Raw genomic sequence first — 20,191 nt, 5'->3', positions numbered from 1 at the left:
CGATTTGCCCAATGAGACGTTGATATTTAGTCGTTTTCAGCCAATTTTCTTGACTTTTGAAAATTTCACTTTTTTATGAAAATATCCACTAAATGAGGGAATAATATGTGTGAGGGTAACCCAGGAGAGTTCCAAATGTGTGTGGGTAGAATATATATCCCACGGGGGTAAAATTGAAAAAAGTTGAAAAAATTTTTTTTATGGACTTAGTCATTTTTCCAACGTTTATCAGAACTACAGATAGGGGAAATGTCAGTGAGCATTCTGATTTCAGTTCCAGAGCGATTCACCCAATGAGTCCTTGATACTTAGTCGTTTTCAGCCAATTTTCTTGATTTTTGAAAATTTCACTTTTTTGTGAAAATATCCACTAAATGAGGGAATAATATGTGTGAGGGTACCCCAGGAGAGTTCCAAATGTGTGTGGGTAGAATATATATCCCATGGGGGTAAAATTGAAAAAAGTTGAAAAATTTGTTTTTTTGGACATAGTCTTTTTTCCGTCGTTTATCAGACTTTCAGATAGGGGAAATGTCCTTGATATTTAGTCGTTTTCAGCCAATTTTCTTGATTTTTGAAAATTTCACTTTTTTGTGAAAATATCCACTAAATGAGGGAATAATATGTGTGAGGGTACCCCAGGAGAGTTCCAAATGTGTGTGGGTAGAATATATATCCCACGGGGGTAAAATTGAAAAAAGTTGAAAAATTTGTTTTTTTGGACCTAGTCATTTTTCCGTCGTTTATCAGACTTTCAGATAGGGGAAATGTCCTTGATATTTAGTCGTTTTCAGCCAATTTTCTTGATTTTTGAAAATTTCACTATTTTGTGAAAATATCCACTAAATGAGGGAATAATATGTGTGAGGGTACCCCAGGAGAGTTCCAAATGTGTGTGGGTAGAATATATATCCCACGGGGGTAAAAATGAAAAAAGTTGAAAAATTTGTTTTTTTTGGACATAGTCATTTTTCCGTCGTTTATCAGACTTTCAGATAGGTCAAATGTCAGTGAACGTTGCGATTTCAGTTCCAGAGCGATTTGTCCAATGAGACCTTGATATTTAGTCGTTTTCAGCCAATTTTCTGGATTTTTGAAAATTACACTTTTTTGTGAAAATATCCACTAAATGAGGGAATAATATGTGTGAGGGTACCCCAGGAGAGTTCCAAATGTGTGTGGGTAGAATATATATCCCACGGGGGTAAAATTGAAAAAAGTTGAAAAATTAGTTTTTTTGGACATAGTCATTTTTCCGTCGTTTATCAGACTTTCAGATAGGGGAAATGTCCTTGATATTTTGTCGTTTTCAGCCAATTTTCTTGAATTTTGAAAATTTCACTTTTTTGTGAAAATATCCACTAAATGAGGGAACAATATGTGTGAGGGTACCCCAGAAGAGTTCCAAATGTGTGTGGGTAGAATATATATCCCACGGGGGTAAAATTGAAAAAAGTTGAAAAATTTTTTTATTTGGACTTAGTCATTTTTCCGGCGTTTATCAGGCTTTCAGATAGGGGAAATGTCAGTGAGCGTTCCGATTTCAGTTCCAGAGTAGATCGCACAATGAGACCTTGATATTTAGTCGTTTTCAGCAAATTTTCTTGATTTTTGAAAATTTCACTTTTTTGTGATAATATCCACTAAATGAGGGAATAATATGTGTGAGGGTAACCCAGGAGAGTTCCAAATGTGTGTGGGTAGAATATATATCCCACGGGGGTAAAATTGAAAAAAGTTGAAAAAAATTTTTTTTTTGGACATAGTCATTTTTCCGTCGTTTATCAGACTTTCAGATAGGAGAAATGTCAGTGAGCGTTCCGATTTCAGTTCCAGAGCGATTTGCCCAATGAGACGTTGATATTTAGTCGTTTTCAGCCAATTTTCTTGACTTTTGAAAATTTCACTTTTTTATGAAAATATCCACTAAATGAGGGAATAATATGTGTGAGGGTAACCCAGGAGAGTTCCAAATGTGTGTGGGTAGAATATATATCCCACGGGGGTAAAATTGAAAAAAGTTGAAAAAATTTTTTTTATGGACTTAGTCATTTTTCCAACGTTTATCAGACCTACAGATAGGGGAAATGTCAGTGAGCATTCTGATTTCAGTTCCAGAGCGATTCACCCAATGAGTCCTTGATACTTAGTCGTTTTCAGCCAATTTTCTTGATTTTTGAAAATTTCACTTTTTTGTGAAAATATCCACTAAATGAGGGAATAATATGTGTGAGGGTACCCCAGGAGAGTTCCAAATGTGTGTGGGTAGAATATATATCCCATGGGGGTAAAATTGAAAAAAGTTGAAAAATTTGTTTTTTTGGACATAGTCTTTTTTCCGTCGTTTATCAGACTTTCAGATAGGGGAAATGTCCTTGATATTTAGTCGTTTTCAGCCAATTTTCTTGATTTTTGAAAATTTCACTTTTTTGTGAAAATATCCACTAAATGAGGGAATAATATGTGTGAGGGTACCCCAGGAGAGTTCCAAATGTGTGTGGGTAGAATATATATCCCACGGGGGTAAAATTGAAAAAAGTTGAAAAATTTGTTTTTTTGGACATAGTCATTTTTCCGTCGTTTATCAGACTTTAAGATAGGGGAAATGTCCTTGATATTTAGTCGTTTTCAGCCAATTTTCTTGATTTTTGAAAATTTCACTATTTTGTGAAAATATCCACTAAATGAGGGAATAATATGTGTGAGGGTACCCCAGGAGAGTTCCAAATGTGTGTGGGTAGAATATATATCCCACGGGGGTAAAATTGAAAAAAGTTGAAAAATTTGTTTTTTTGGACATAGTCATTTTTCCGTCGTTTATCAGACTTTCAGATAGGTCAAATGTCAGTGAACGTTGCGATTTCAGTTCCAGAGCGATTTGTCCAATGAGACCTTGATATTTAGTCGTTTTCAGCCAATTTTCTGGATTTTTGAAAATTACACTTTTTTGTGAAAATATCCACTAAATGAGGGAATAATATGTGTGAGGGTACCCCAGGAGAGTTCCAAATGTGTGTGGGTAGAATATATATCCCACGGGGGTAAAATTGAAAAAAGTTGAAAAAAATTTTTTTTTTGGACATAGTCATTTTTCTGGCGTTTATCAGACTTTCAGATAGGGGAAATGTCAGTGAGCGTTCCGATTTCAGTTCCAGAGCAGATCGCACAATGAGACCTTGATATTTAGTCGTTTTCAGCAAATTTTCTTGATTTTTGAAAATTTCACTTTTTTGTGATAATATCCACTAAATGAGGGAATAATATGTGTGAGGGTAACCCAGGAGAGTTCCAAATGTGTGTGGGTAGAATATATATCCCACGGGGGTAAAATTGAAAAAAGTTGAAAAAAATTTTTTTTTTTGGCATAGTCATTTTTCCGTCGTTTATCAGACTTTCAGATAGGGGAAATGTCAGTGAGCGTTCCGATTTCAGTTCCAGAGCGATTTTCCCAATGAGAAGTTGATATTTAGTCGTTTTCAGCCAATTTTCTTGATTTTTGAAAATTTCACTTTTTTATGAAAATATCCACTAAATGAGGGAATAATATGTGTGAGAGTAACCCAGGAGAGTTCCAAATGTGTGTGGGTAGAATATATATCCCACGGGGGTAAAATTGAAAAAAGTTGAAAAATTTGTTTTTTTGGACATAGTCATTTTTCCGTCGTTTATCAGACTTTCAGATAGGTCAAATGTCAGTGAACGTTCCGATTTCAGTTCCAGAGCGATTAGTCCAATGAGACCTTGATATTTAGTCGCTTTCAGCCAATTTTCTGGATTTTTGAAAATTTCACTTTTTTGTGAAAATATCCACTAAATGAGGGAATAATATGTGTGAGGGTACCCCAGGAGAGTTCCAAATGTGTGTGGGTAGAATATATATCCCACGGGGGTAAAATTGAAAAAAGTTGAAAAATTTGTTTTTTTGGACATAGTCATTTTTCCGTCGTTTATCAGACTTTCAGATAGGGGAAATGTCCTTGATATTTAGTCGTTTTCAGCCAATTTTCTTGATTTTTGAAAATTTCACTATTTTGTGAAAATATCCACTAAATGAGGGAATAATATGTGTGAGGGTACCCCAGGAGAGTTCCAAATGTGTGTGGGTAGAATATATATCCCACGGGGGTAAAATTGAAAAAAGTTGAAAAATTTGTTTTTTTGGACATAGTCATTTTTCCGTCGTTTATCAGACTTTCAGATAGGGGAAATGTCCTTGATATTTTGTCGTTTTCAGCCAATTTTCTTGAATTTTGAAAATTTCACTTTTTTGTGAAAATATCCACTAAATGAGGGAATAATATGTGTGAGGGTACCCCAGGAGAGTTCCAAATGTGTGTGGGTAGAATATATATCCCATGGGGGTAAAATTGAAAAAAGTTGAAAAATTTGTTTTTTTGGACATAGTCTTTTTTCCGTCGTTTATCAGACTTTCAGATAGGGGAAATGTCAGTGAGCGTTCCGATTTCAGTTCCAGAGCGATTTTCCCAATGAGAAGTTGATATTTAGTCGTTTTCAGCCAATTTTCTTGATTTTTGAAAATTTCACTTTTTTATGAAAATATCCACTAAATGAGGGAATAATATGTGTGAGAGTAACCCAGGAGAGTTCCAAATGTGTGTGGGTAGAATATATATCCCACGGGGGTAAAATTGAAAAAAGTTCAAAAATTTGTTTTTTTGGACATAGTCATTTTTCTGTCGTTTATCAGACTTTCAGATAGGTCAAATGTCAGTGAACGTTCCGATTTCAGTTCCAGAGCGATTAGTCCAATGAGACCTTGATATTTAGTAGCTTTCAGCCAATTTTCTGGATTTTTGAAAATTTCACTTTTTTGTGAAAATATCCACTAAATGAGGGAATAATATGTGTGAGGGTACCCCAGGAGAGTTCCAAATGTGTGTGGGTAGAATATATATCCCACGGGGGTAAAATTGAAAAAAGTTGAAAAAAATTTTTATTTGGACTTAGTCATTTTTCCGGCGTTTATCAGACTTTCAGATAGGGGAAATGTCAGTGAGCGTTCCGATTTCAGTTCCAGAGCAGATCGCACAATGAGACCTTGATATTTAGTCGTTTTCAGCAAATTTTCTTGATTTTTGAAAATTTCACTTTTTTGTGATAATATCCACTAAATGAGGGAATAATATGTGTGAGGGTAACCCAGGAGAGTTCCAAATGTGTGTGGGTAGAATATATATCCCACGGGGGTAAAATTGAAAAAAGTTGAAAAAAATTTTTTTTTTGGACATAGTCATTTTTCCGTCGTTTATCAGACTTTCAGATAGGGGAAATGTCAGTGAGCGTTCCGATTTCAGTTCCAGAGCGATTTGCCCAATGAGAAGTTGATATTTAGTCGTTTTCAGCCAATTTTCTTGATTTTTGAAAATTTCACTTTTTTATGAAAATATCCACTAAATGAGGGAATAATATGTGTGAGGGTAACCCAGGAGAGTTCCAAATGTGTGTGGGTAGAATATATATCCCACGGGGGTAAAATTGAAAAAAGTTGAAAAAATTTTTTTTATGGACTTAGTCATTTTTCCAACGTTTATCAGACCTACAGATAGGGGAAATGTCAGTGAGCATTCTTATTTCAGTTCCAGAGCGATTCACCCAATGAGTCCTTGATATTTAGTCGTTTTCAGCCAATTTTCTTGATTTTTGAAAATTTCACTTTTTTGTGAAAATATCCACTAAATGAGGGAATAATATGTGTGAGGGTACCCCAGGAGAGTTCCAAATGTGTGTGGGTAGAATATATATCCCATGGGGGTAAAATTGAAAAAAGTTGAAAAATTTGTTTTTTTGGACATAGTCTTTTTTCCGTCGTTTATCAGACTTTCAGATAGGGGAAATGTCCTTGATATTTAGTCGTTTTCAGCCAATTTTCTTGATTTTTGAAAATTTCACTATTTTGTGAAAATATCCACTAAATGAGGGAATAATATGTGTGAGGGTACCCCAGGAGAGTTCCAAATGTGTGTGGGTAGAATATATATCCCACGGGGGTAAAATTGAAAAAAGTTGAAAAATTTGTTTTTTTGGACATAGTCATTTTTCCGTCGTTTATCAGACTTTCAGATAGGTCAAATGTCAGTGAACGTTGCGATTTCAGTTCCAGAGCGATTTGTCCAATGAGACCTTGATATTTAGTCGTTTTCAGCCAATTTTCTGGATTTTTGAAAATTACACTTTTTTGTGAAAATATCCACTAAATGAGGGAATAATATGTGTGAGGGTACCCCAGGAGAGTTCCAAATGTGTGTGGGTAGAATATATATCCCACGGGGGTAAAATTGAAAAAAGTTGAAAAAAATTTTTTTTTTGGACATAGTCATTTTTCTGGCGTTTATCAGACTTTCAGATAGGGGAAATGTCAGTGAGCGTTCCGATTTCAGTTCCAGAGCAGATCGCACAATGAGACCTTGATATTTAGTCGTTTTCAGCAAATTTTCTTGATTTTTGAAAATTTCACTTTTTTGTGATAATATCCACTAAATGAGGGAATAATATGTGTGAGGGTAACCCAGGAGAGTTCCAAATGTGTGTGGGTAGAATATATATCCCACGGGGGTAAAATTGAAAAAAGTTGAAAAAAATTTTTTTTTTTGGCATAGTCATTTTTCCGTCGTTTATCATACTTTCAGATAGGGGAAATGTCAGTGAGCGTTCCGATTTCAGTTCCAGAGCGATTTTCCCAATGAGAAGTTGATATTTAGTCGTTTTCAGCCAATTTTCTTGATTTTTGAAAATTTCACTTTTTTATGAAAATATCCACTAAATGAGGGAATAATATGTGTGAGAGTAACCCAGGAGAGTTCCAAATGTGTGTGGGTAGAATATATATCCCACGGGGGTAAAATTGAAAAAAGTTGAAAAATTTGTTTTTTTGGACATAGTCATTTTTCCGTCGTTTATCAGACTTTCAGATAGGTCAAATGTCAGTGAACGTTCCGATTTCAGTTCCAGAGCGATTAGTCCAATGAGACCTTGATATTTAGTCGCTTTCAGCCAATTTTCTGGATTTTTGAAAATTTCACTTTTTTGTGAAAATATCCACTAAATGAGGGAATAATATGTGTGAGGGTACCCCAGGAGAGTTCCAAATGTGTGTGGGTAGAATATATATCCCACGGGGGTAAAATTGAAAAAAGTTGAAAAAAATTTTTATTTGGACTTAGTCATTTTTCCGGCGTTTATCAGACTTTCAGATAGGGGAAATGTCAGTGAGCGTTCCGATTTCAGTTCCAGAGCAGATCGCACAATGAGACCTTGATATTTAGTCGTTTTCAGCAAATTTTCTTGATTTTTGAAAATTTCACTTTTTTGTGATAATATCCACTAAATGAGGGAATAATATGTGTGAGGGTAACCCAGGAGAGTTCCAAATGTGTGTGGGTAGAATATATATCCCACGGGGGTAAAATTGAAAAAAGTTGAAAAAAATTTTTTTTTTGGACATAGTCATTTTTCCGTCGTTTATCAGACTTTCAGATAGGGGAAATGTCAGTGAGCGTTCCGATTTCAGTTCCAGAGCGATTTGCCCAATGAGAAGTTGATATTTAGTCGTTTTCAGCCAATTTTCTTGATTTTTGAAAATTTCACTTTTTTATGAAAATATCCACTAAATGAGGGAATAATATGTGTGAGGGTAACCCAGGAGAGTTCCAAATGTGTGTGGGTAGAATATATATCCCACGGGGGTAAAATTGAAAAAAGTTGAAAAAATTTTTTTTATGGACTTAGTCATTTTTCCAACGTTTATCAGACCTACAGATAGGGGAAATGTCAGTGAGCATTCTTATTTCAGTTCCAGAGCGATTCACCCAATGAGTCCTTGATATTTAGTCGTTTTCAGCCAATTTTCTTGATTTTTGAAAATTTCACTTTTTTGTGAAAATATCCACTAAATGAGGGAATAATATGTGTGAGGGTACCCCAGGAGAGTTCCAAATGTGTGTGGGTAGAATATATATCCCATGGGGGTAAAATTGAAAAAAGTTGAAAAATTTGTTTTTTTGGACATAGTCTTTTTTCCGTCGTTTATCAGACTTTCAGATAGGGGAAATGTCCTTGATATTTAGTCGTTTTCAGCCAATTTTCTTGATTTTTGAAAATTTCACTTTTTTGTGAAAATATCCACTAAATGAGGGAATAATATGTGTGAGGGTACCCCAGGAGAGTTCCAAATGTGTGTGGGTAGAATATATATCCCACGGGGGTAAAATTGAAAAAAGTTGAAAAATTTGTTTTTTTGGACATAGTCATTTTTCCGTCGTTTATCAGACTTTCAGATAGGGGAAATGTCCTTGATATTTAGTCGTTTTCAGCCAATTTTCTTGATTTTTGAAAATTTCACTTTTTTGTGAAAATATCCACTAAATGAGGGAATAATATGTGTGAGGGTACCCCAGGAGAGTTCCAAATGTGTGTGGGTAGAATATATATCCCACGGGGGTAAAATTGAAAAAAGTTGAAAAATTTGTTTTTTTGGACATAGTCATTTTTCCGTCGTTTATCAGACTTTCAGATAGGGGAAATGTCCTTGATATTTAGTCGTTTTCAGCCAATTTTCTTGATTTTTGAAAATTTCACTATTTTGTGAAAATATCCACTAAATGAGGGAATAATATGTGTGAGGGTACCCCAGGAGAGTTCCAAATGTGTGTGGGTAGAATATATATCCCACGGGGGTAAAATTGAAAAAAGTTGAAAAATTTGTTTTTTTGGACATAGTCATATTTCCGTCGTTTATCAGACTTTCAGATAGGTCAAATGTCAGTGAACGTTGAGATTTCAGTTCCAGAGCGATTTGTCCAATGAGACCTTGATATTTAGTCGTTTTCAGCCAATTTTCTGGATTTTTGAAAATTACACTTTTTTGTGAAAATATCCACTAAATGAGGGAATAATATGTGTGAGGGTACCCCAGGAGAGTTCCAAATGTGTGTGGGTAGAATATATATCCCACGGGGGTAAAATTGAAAAAAGTTGAAAAAAATTTTTTTTTTGGACATAGTCATTTTTCTGGCGTTTATCAGACTTTCAGATAGGGGAAATGTCAGTGAGCGTTCCGATTTCAGTTCCAGAGCAGATCGCACAATGAGACCTTGATATTTAGTCGTTTTCAGCAAATTTTCTTGATTTTTGAAAATTTCACTTTTTTGTGATAATATCCACTAAATGAGGGAATAATATGTGTGAGGGTAACCCAGGAGAGTTCCAAATGTGTGTGGGTAGAATATATATCCCACGGGGGTAAAATTGAAAAAAGTTGAAAAAAATTTTTTTTTTTGGCATAGTCATTTTTCCGTCGTTTATCAGACTTTCAGATAGGGGAAATGTCAGTGAGCGTTCCGATTTCAGTTCCAGAGCGATTTTCCCAATGAGAAGTTGATATTTAGTCGTTTTCAGCCAATTTTCTTGATTTTTGAAAATTTCACTTTTTTATGAAAATATCCACTAAATGAGGGAATAATATGTGTGAGGGTAACCCAGGAGAGTTCCAAATGTGTGTGGGTAGAATATATATCCCACGGGGGTAAAATTGAAAAAAGTTGAAAAATTTGTTTTTTTGGACATAGTCATTTTTCCGTCGTTTATCAGACTTTCAGATAGGTCAAATGTCAGTGAACGTTCCGATTTCAGTTCCAGAGCGATTAGTCCAATGAGACCTTGATATTTAGTCGCTTTCAGCCAATTTTCTGGATTTTTGAAAATTTCACTTTTTTGTGAAAATATCCACTAAATGAGGGAATAATATGTGTGAGGGTACCCCAGGAGAGTTCCAAATGTGTGTGGGTAGAATATATATCCCACGGGGGTAAAATTGAAAAAAGTTGAAAAAAAATTTTATTTGGACTTAGTCATTTTTCCGGCGTTTATCAGACTTTCAGATAGGGGAAATGTCAGTGAGCGTTCCGATTTCAGTTCCAGAGCAGATCGCACAATGAGACCTTGATATTTAGTCGTTTTCAGCAAATTTTCTTGATTTTTGAAAATTTCACTTTTTTGTGATAATATCCACTAAATGAGGGAATAATATGTGAGAGGGTAACCCAGGAGAGTTCCAAATGTGTGTGGGTAGAATATATATCCCACGGGGGTAAAATTGAAAAAAGTTGAAAAAAAATTTTTTTTTGGACATAGTCATTTTTCCGTCGTTTATCAGACTTTCAGATAGGGGAAATGTCAGTGAGCGTTCCGATTTCAGTTCCAGAGCGATTTGCCCAATGAGAAGTTGATATTTAGTCGTTTTCAGCCAATTTTCTTGATTTTTGAAAATTTCACTTTTTTATGAAAATATCCACTAAATGAGGGAATAATATGTGTGAGGGTAACCCAGGAGAGTTCCAAATGTGTGTGGGTAGAATATATATCCCACGGGGGTAAAATTGAAAAAAGTTGAAAAAATTTTTTTTATGGACTTAGTCATTTTTCCAACGTTTATCAGACCTACAGATAGGGGAAATGTCAGTGAGCATTCTTATTTCAGTTCCAGAGCGATTCACCCAATGAGTCCTTGATATTTAGTCGTTTTCAGCCAATTTTCTTGATTTTTGAAAATTTCACTTTTTTGTGAAAATATCCACTAAATGAGGGAATAATATGTGTGAGGGTACCCCAGGAGAGTTCCAAATGTGTGTGGGTAGAATATATATCCCACGGGGGTAAAATTGAAAAAAGTTGAAAAATTTGTTTTTTTGGACAGTCATTTTTCCGTCGTTTATCAGACTTTCAGATAGGTCAAATGTCAGTGAACGTTGCGATTTCAGTTCCAGAGCGATTTGTCCAATGAGACCTTGATATTTAGTCGTTTTCAGCCAATTTTCTGGATTTTTGAAAATTACACTTTTTTGTGAAAATATCCACTAAATGAGGGAATAATATGTGTGAGGGTACCCCAGGAGAGTTCCAAATGTGTGTGGGTAGAATATATATCCCACGGGGGTAAAATTGAAAAAAGTTGAAAAAAATTTTTTTTTTGGACATAGTCATTTTTCCAACGTTTATCAGACTTTCAGATAGGGGAAATGTCAGTGAGCGTTCCGATTTCAGTTCCAGAGCGATTCGCCCAATGAGACCTTGATATTTAGTCGTTTTCAGCCAATTTTCTTGAATTTTGAAAATTTAACTTTTTTGTGAAAATATCCACTAAATGAGGGAATAATATGTGTGAGGGTACGCCAGGAGAGTTCCAAATGTGTGTGGGTAGAATATATATCCCACGGGGGTAAAATTGAAAAAAGTTGAAAAATTTGTTTTTTTGGACATAGTCATTTTTCCGTCGTTTATCAGACTTTCAGATAGGTCAAATGTCAGTGAACGTTCCGATTTCAGTTCCAGAGCGATTAGTCCAATGAGACCTTGATATTTAGTCGCTTTCAGCCAATTTTCTGGATTTTTGAAAATTTCACTTTTTTGTGAAAATATCCACTAAATGAGGGAATAATATGTGTGAGGGTACCCCAGGAGAGTTCCAAATGTGTGTGGGTAGAATATATATCCCACGGGGGTAAAATTGAAAAAAGTTGAAAAAAATTTTTATTTGGACTTAGTCATTTTTCCGGCGTTTATCAGACTTTCAGATAGGGGAAATGTCAGTGAGCGTTCCGATTTCAGTTCCAGAGCAGATCGCACAATGAGACCTTGATATTTAGTCGTTTTCAGCAAATTTTCTTGATTTTTGAAAATTTCACTTTTTTGTGATAATATCCACTAAATGAGGGAATAATATGTGTGAGGGTAACCCAGGAGAGTTCCAAATGTGTGTGGGTAGAATATATATCCCACGGGGGTAAAATTGAAAAAAGTTGAAAAAAATTTTTTTTTTGGACATAGTCATTTTTCCGTCGTTTATCAGACTTTCAGATAGGGGAAATGTCAGTGAGCGTTCCGATTTCAGTTCCAGAGCGATTTGCCCAATGAGAAGTTGATATTTAGTCGTTTTCAGCCAATTTTCTTGATTTTTGAAAATTTCACTTTTTTATGAAAATATCCACTAAATGAGGGAATAATATGTGTGAGGGTAACCCAGGAGAGTTCCAAATGTGTGTGGGTAGAATATATATCCCACGGGCGTAAAATTGAAAAAAGTTGAAAAATTTTTTTTTATGGACTTAGTCATTTTTCCAACGTTTATCAGACCTACAGATAGGGGAAATGTCAGTGAGCATTCTTATTTCAGTTCCAGAGCGATTCACCCAATGAGTCCTTGATATTTAGTCGTTTTCAGCCAATTTTCTTGATTTTTGAAAATTTCACTTTTTTGTGAAAATATCCACTAAATGAGGGAATAATATGTGTGAGGGTACCCCAGGAGAGTTCCAAATGTGTGTGGGTAGAATATATATCCCACGGGGGTAAAATTGAAAAAAGTTGAAAAATTTGTTTTTTTGGACAGTCATTTTTCCGTCGTTTATCAGACTTTCAGATAGGGGAAATGTCCTTGATATTTAGTCGTTTTCAGCCAATTTTCTTGATTTTTGAAAATTTCACTATTTTGTGAAAATATCCACTAAATGAGGGAATAATATGTGTGAGGGTACCCCAGGAGAGTTCCAAATGTGTGTGGGTAGAATATATATCCCACGGGGGTAAAATTGAAAAAAGTTGAAAAATTTGTTTTTTTGGACATAGTCATTTTTCCGTCGTTTATCAGACTTTCAGATAGGTCAAATGTCAGTGAACGTTCCGATTTCAGTTCCAGAGCGATTTGTCCAATGAGACCTTGATATTTAGTCGTTTTCAGCCAATTTTCTGGATTTTTGAAAATTTCACTTTTTTGTGAAAATATCCACTAAATGAGGGAATAATATGTGTGAGGGTACCCCAGGAGAGTTCCAAATGTGTGTGGGTAGAATATATATCCCACGGGGGTAAAATTGAAAAAAGTTTAAAAAAATTTTTTTTTTGGACATAGTCATTTTTCCAACGTTTATCAGACTTTCAGAAAGGGGAAATGTCAGTGAGCGTTCCGATTTCAGTTCCAGAGCGATTCGTCCAATGAGACCTTGATATTTAGTCGTTTTCAGCCAATTTTCTTGATTTTTGAAAATTTCACTTTTTTGTGGTAATATCCACTAAATGAGGGAATAATATGTGTGAGGGTAACCCAGGAGTGTTCCAAATGTGTGTGGGTAGAATATATATCCCACGGGGGTAAAATTGAAAAAAGTTGAAAAAAATTTTTTTTTTGGACATAGTCATTTTTCCGTCGTTTATCAGACTTTCAGATAGGGGAAATGTCAGTGAGCGTTCCGATTTCAGTTCCAGAGCGATTTGCCCAATGAGACGTTGATATTTAGTCGTTTTCAGCCAATTTTCTTGATTTTTGAAAATTTCACTATTTTGTGAAAATATCCACTAAATGTGTGAGGGTACCCCAGGAGAGTTCCAAATGTGTGTGGGTAGAATATATATCTCACGGGGGTAAAATTGAAAAAAGTTGAAAAATTTGTTTTTTTGGACATAGTCATTTTTCCGTCGTTTATCAGACTTTCAGATAGGTCAAATGTCAGTGAACGTTCCGATTTCAGTTCCAGAGCGACTCGCCCAATGAGACCTTGATATTTAGTCATTTTCAGCCAATTTTCTTGATTTTTGAAAATTTCACTTTTTTGTGAAAATATCCAAAAAATGAGGGAATAATATGTGTGAGGGTACCACAGGAGAGTTCCAAATGTGTCTGGATAGAATATATATCCCACGGGGGTAAAATTGAAAAATGTTGATAAATTTGTTTTTTTGGACATAGTCATTTTTCCGTCATTTATCAGACTTTCAGATAGGGGAAATGTCCTTGATATTTAGTCGTTTTCAGCCAATTTTCTTGATTTTTGAAAATTTCACTTTTTTGTGAAAATATCCACTAAATGAGGGAATAATATGTGTGAGGGTACCCCAGGAGAGTTCCAAATGTGTGTAGGTAGAATATATATCCCACGGGGGTAAAATTGAAAACAGTTGAAAAATTTGTTTTTTGGACATAGTCATTTTTCCAACGTTTATCAGACTTTCAGATAGGGGAAATGTCCTTGATATTTAGTCGTTTTCAGCCAATTTTCTTTTTTGAAAATTTCACTTTTTTGTGATAATATCCACTAAATGAGGGAATAATATGTGTGAGGGTAACCCAGGAGAGTCTCAAATGTGTGTGGGTAGAATATATATCCCACGGGGGAAAAATTGAAAAAAGTTGAAAAATTTGTTTTTTTGGACATAGTCATTTTTCCGTCGTTTATCAGACTTTCAGATAGGTCAAATGTCAGTGAATGTTCCGATTTCAGTTCCAGAGCGATTTGTCCAATGAGACCTTGATATTTAGTCGTTTTCAGCCAATTTTCTTGATTTTTGAAAATTTCACTTTTTTGTGAAAATATCCACTAAATGAGGGAATAATATGTGTGAGGGTACCCCAGGAGAGTTCCAAATGTGTGTGGGTAGAATATATATCCCACGGGGGTAAAATTGAAAAAATTTTAAAAAATTTTTTTTTGGACTTAGTCATTTTTCCAATGTTTATCAGACTTTCAGATAGGGGAAATGTCAGTGAGCGTTCCGATTTCAATTCCAGAGTGATTCGCCCAATGAGACCTTGATATTTAGTCGTTTTCAGCCAATTTTCTGAATTTTTGAAAATTTCACTTTTTTGTGAAAATATCCACTAAATGAGGGAATAATATGTGTGAGGGTAACCCAGGAGAGTTCCAAATGTGTGTGGGTAGAATATATATCCCACGGCTGTAAAATTGAAAAAAGTTCAAAAAAAATTTTTTTTTGGACTTAGTCATTTTTCCAACGTTTATCAGACTTTCAGATAGGGGAAATGTCAGTGAGCGTTCCGATTTCAGTTCCAGAGCGATTCGCCCAATGATTCCTTGATATTTAGTCGTTTTCAGCCAATTTTCTGGATTTTAGAAAATTTCACTTTTTTGTGAAAATATCCACTAAATGAGAGAATAATATGTGTGAGGGTACCCCAGGAGAGTTCCAAATGTGTGTGGGTAGAATATATATCCCAAGGGGGTAAAATTGAAAATAGTTGAAAAATTTTTTTTTTTGGACTTAGTCATTTTTCCGGCGTTTATCAGACTTTCAGATAGGGCAAATGTCTGTTAGCGTTCCGATTTCAGTTCCAGAGCGATTCGCCCAATGAGTCCTTGATATTTAGTCGTTTTCAGCCAATATTTTGGATTTTTGAAAATTTCTCTTTTTTGTGAAAATATCCACTAAATGAGGGAATAATATGTGTGAGGGTACCCCAGGAGAGTTCCAAATGTGTGTGGGTAGAATATATATCCCACGGGGGTAAAATTGAAAAAAGTTTAAGAAAATTTTTTTTTGGACTTAGTCATTTTTCCGGCGTTTATCAGACTTTCAGATAGGGCAAATGTCAGTGAGCGTTCCGATTTCAGTTCCAGAGCCATTCGCCCAATGAGTCCTTGATATTAAGACGCTTTCAGCCAATTTTCTGGATTTTTGAAAATTTCACTTTTTTGAGAAAATATCCACTAAATGAGGGAATAATATGTGTGAGGGTACCCCAGGAGAGTTCCAAATGTGTGTGGGTAGAATATATATCCCACGGGGGTAAAATTGAAAAAAGTTGAAAAATTTTTTTTTTTGTACTTAGGCATTTTTCCAGCGTTTATCAGACTTTCAGACAGGGGAAATGTCAGTGAGCAATATGATTTCAGTTCCAGAGCGATTCGCCCAATGAGTCCTTGATATTTAGTTGTTTTCAGCCAATTTTCTGGATTTTTGAAAATGTCACTTTTTTGTGAAAATATGCACTAAATGAGAGAATAATATGTGTGAGGGTACCCCAGGAGAGTTCCAAATGTGTGTGGGTAGAATATATATCCCACGGGGGTAAAATTGAAAAAAGTTGAAAAATTTTTTTTTTTGGACTTAGTCATTTTTCCGGCGTTTATCAGACTTTAAGATAGGGTAAATGTCAGTGAGCGTTCCGATTTCAGTTCCAGAGCGATTCGCCCAATGAGTCCTTGATATTTAGTCGTTTTCAGCCAATATTTTGGATTTTTGAAAATTTCTCTTTTTTGTGAAAATATCCACTAAATGAGAGAATAATATGTGTGAGGGTACCCCAGGAGAGTTCCAAATGTGTGTGGGTAGAATATATATCCCACGGGGGTAAAATTGAAAAAAGTTTAAGAAAATTTTTTTTTGGACTTAGTCATTTTTCCGGCGTTTATCAGACTTTCAGATAGGGCAAATGTCAGTGAGCGTTCCGATTTCAGTTCCAGAGCGATTCGCCCAATGCTTCCTTGATATTTAGTCGTTTTCAGCCAATTTTCTGGATTTCAGAAAATTTCACTTTTTTGTGAAAATATCCACTAAATGAGAGAATAATATGTGTGAGGGTACCTCAGGAGAGTTCCAAATGTGTGTGGGTAGAATATATATCCCACGGGGGTAAAATTGAAAATAGTTGAAAAAATTTTTTTTTTTGACTTAGTCATTTTTCCGGCGTTTATCAGACTTTCAGATAGGGGAAATGTCTCAGCATTCCGATTTCAGTTCCAGAGCGATTCGCCCAATGAGTCCTTGATATTTAGTCGTTTTCAGCCAATATTTTGGATTTTTGAAAATTTCTCTTTTTTGTGAAAATATCCACTAAATGAGAGAATAATATGTGTGAGGGTACCCCAGGAGAGTTCCAAATGTGTGTGGGTAGAATATATATCCCACGGGCGTAAAATTGAAAAAAGTTTAAGAAAATTTTTTTTTGGACTTAGTCATTTTTCCGGCGTTTATCAGACTTTCAGATAGGGCAAATGTCAGTGAGCGTTCCGATTTCAGTTCCAGAGCGATTCGCCCAATGCTTCCTTGATATTTAGTCGTTTTCAGCCAATTTTCTGGATTTCAGAAAATTTCACTTTTTTGTGAAAATATCCACTAAATGAGAGAATAATATGTGTGAGGGTACCCCAGGAGAGTTCCAAATGTGTGTGGGTAGAATATATATCCCACGGGGGTAAAATTGAAAATAGTTGAAAAAATTTTTTTTTTTGACTTAGTCATTTTTCCGGCGTTTATCAGACTTTCAGATAGGGGAAATGTCTCAGCATTCCGATTTCAGTTCCAGAGCGATTCGCCCAATGAGTCCTTGATATTTAGTCGTTTTCAGCCAATATTTTGGATTTTTGAAAACTTCTCTTTTTTGTGAAAATATGCACTAAATGAGAGAATAATATGTGTGAGGGTACCCCAGGAGAGTTCCAAATGTGTGTGGGTAGAATATATATCCCACGGGGGTAAAATTGAAAAAAGTTGAAAAATGTTTTTTTTTGGACTTAGTCATTTTTCCAGCGTTTATCAGACTTTCAGACAGGGGAAATGTCAGTGAGCAATATGATTTCAGTTCCAGAGCGATTCGCCCAATGCGTCCTTGATATTTAGTCGTTTTCAGCCAATTTTCTGGATTTCAGAAAATTTCACTTTTTTGTGAAAATATCCACTAAATGAGAGAATAATATGTGTGAGGGTACCCCAGGAGAGTTCCAAATGTGTGTGGGTAGAATATATATCCCACGGGGGTAAAATTGAAAATAGTTGAAAAATTTTTTTTTTTGGACTTAGTCATTTTTCCGGCGTTTATCAGACTTTCAGATAGGGTAAATGTCAGTGAGCGTTCCGATTTCAGTTCCAGAGCGATTCGCCCAATGAGTCCTTGATATTAAGACGCTTTCAGCCAATTTTCTGGATTTTTGAAAATTTCACTTTTTTGTGAAAATATCCACTAAATGAGGGAATAATATGTGTGAGGGTACCCCAGGAGAGTTCCAAATGTGTGTGGGTAGAATATATATCCCACGGGGGTAAAATTGAAAATAGTTGAAAAATTTTTTTTTTTGGACTTATTCATTTTTCCGGCGTTTATCAGACTTTCAGATAGGGGAAATGTCTGTTAGCGTTCCGATTTCAGTTCCAGAGCGATTCGCCCAATGAGTCCTTGATATTTAGTCGTTTTCAGGAAATATTTTGGATTTTTGAAAATTTCTCTTTTTTTGTGAAAATATCCACTAAATGAGGGAATAATATGTGTGAGGGTACCCCAGGAGAGTTCCAAATGTGTGTGGGTAGAATATATATCCCACGGGGGTAAAATTGAAAAAAGTTTAAGAAAATTTTTTTTTGGACTTAGTCATTTTTCCGGCGTTTATCAGACTTTCAGATAGGGCAAATGTTAGTGAGCGTTCCGATTTCAGTTCCAGAGCCATTCGCCCAATGAGTCCTTGATATTAAGACGCTTTCAGCCAATTTTCTGGATTTTTGAAAATTTCACTTTTTTGAGAAAATATCCACTAAATGAGGGAATAATATGTGTGAGGGTACCCCAGGAGAGTTCCAAATGGGTGTGGGTAGAATATATATCCCACGGGGGTAAAATTGAAAAAAGTTGAAAAATTTTTTTTTTTGTACTTAGGCATTTTTCCAGCGTTTATCAGACTTTCAGACAGGGGAAATGTCAGTGAGCAATATGATTTCAGTTCCAGAGCGATTCGCCCAATGAGTCCTTGATATTTAGTCGTTTTCAGCCAATATTTTGGATTTTTGAAAATTTCTCTTTTTTGTGAAAATATCCACTAAATGAGAGAATAATATGTGTGAGGGTACCCCAGGAGAGTTCCAAATGTGTGTGGGTAGAATATATATCCCACGGGGGTAAAATTGAAAAAAGTTTAAGAAAATTTTTTTTTGGACTTAGTCATTTTTCCGGCATTTATCAGACTTTCAGATAGGGCAAATGTCAGTGAGCGTTCCGATTTCAGTTCCAGAGCGATTCGCCCAATGCGTCCTTGATATTTAGTCGTTTTCAGCCAATTTTCTGGATTTCAGAAAATTTCACTTTTTTGTGAAAATATCCACTAAATGAGAGAATAATATGTGTGAGGGTACCCCAGGAGAGTTCCAAATGTGTGTGGGTAGAATATATATCCCACGGGGGTAAAATTGAAAATAGTTGAAAAATTTTTTTTTTTGGACTTATTCATTTTTCCAGCGTTTATCAGACTTTCAGATAGGGGAAATGTCTGTTAGCGTTCCGATTTCAGTTCCAGAGCGATTCGCCCAATGAGTCCTTGATATTTAGTCGTTTTCAGGAAATATTTTGGATTTTTGAAAATTTCTCTTTTTTTGTGAAAATATCCACTAAATGAGGGAATAATATGTGTGAGGGTACCCCAGGAGAGTTCCAAATGTGTGTGGGTAGAATATATATCCCACGGGGGTAAAATTGAAAAAAGTTTAAGAAAATTTTTTTTTGGACTTAGTCATTTTTCCGGCGTTTATCAGACTTTCAGATAGGGCAAATGTTAGTGAGCGTTCCGATTTCAGTTCCAGAGCCATTCGCCCAATGAGTCCTTGATATTAAGACGCTTTCAGCCAATTTTCTGGATTTTTGAAAATTTCACTTTTTTGAGAAAATATCCACTAAATGAGGGAATAATATGTGTGAGGGTACCCCAGGAGAGTTCCAAATGTGTGTGGGTAGAATATATATCCCACGGGGGTAAAATTGAAAAAAGTTGAAAAATTTTTTTTTTTGTACTTAGGCATTTTTCCAGCGTTTATCAGACTTTCAGACAGGGGAAATGTCAGTGAGCAATATGATTTCAGTTCCAGAGCGATTCGCCCAATGAGTCCTTGATATTTAGTCGTTTTCAGCCAATATTTTGGATTTTTGAAAATTTCTCTTTTTTGTGAAAATATCCACTAAATGAGAGAATAATATGTGTGAGGGTACCCCAGGAGAGTTCCAAATGTGTGTGGGTAGAATATATATCCCACGGGGGTAAAATTGAAAAAAGTTTAAGAAAATTTTTTTTTGGACTTAGTCATTTTTCCGGCGTTTATCAGACTTTCAGATAGGGCAAATGTCAGTGAGCGTTCCGATTTCAGTTCCAGAGCGATTCGCCCAATGCGTCCTTGATATTTAGTCGTTTTCAGCCAATTTTCTGGATTTCAGAAAATTTCACTTTTTTGTGAAAATATCCACTAAATGAGAGAATAATATGTGTGAGGGTACCCCAGGAGAGTTCCAAATGTGTGTGGGTAGAATATATATCCCACGGGGGTAAAATTGAAAATAGTTGAAAAATTTTTTTTTTTGGACTTAGTCATTTTTCCGGCGTTTATCAGACTTTCAGATAGGGGAAATGTCTCT

This window comes from Phyllobates terribilis, unplaced genomic scaffold (assembly GCF_046119375.1).
Source record: "Phyllobates terribilis strain yellow unplaced genomic scaffold, ASM4611937v1 Scaffold_2__4_contigs__length_985480577, whole genome shotgun sequence".
Classification (NCBI taxonomy): Eukaryota; Metazoa; Chordata; class Amphibia; order Anura; family Dendrobatidae; genus Phyllobates; species Phyllobates terribilis.
Note: the sequence above shows the minus strand (reverse complement) of the source record.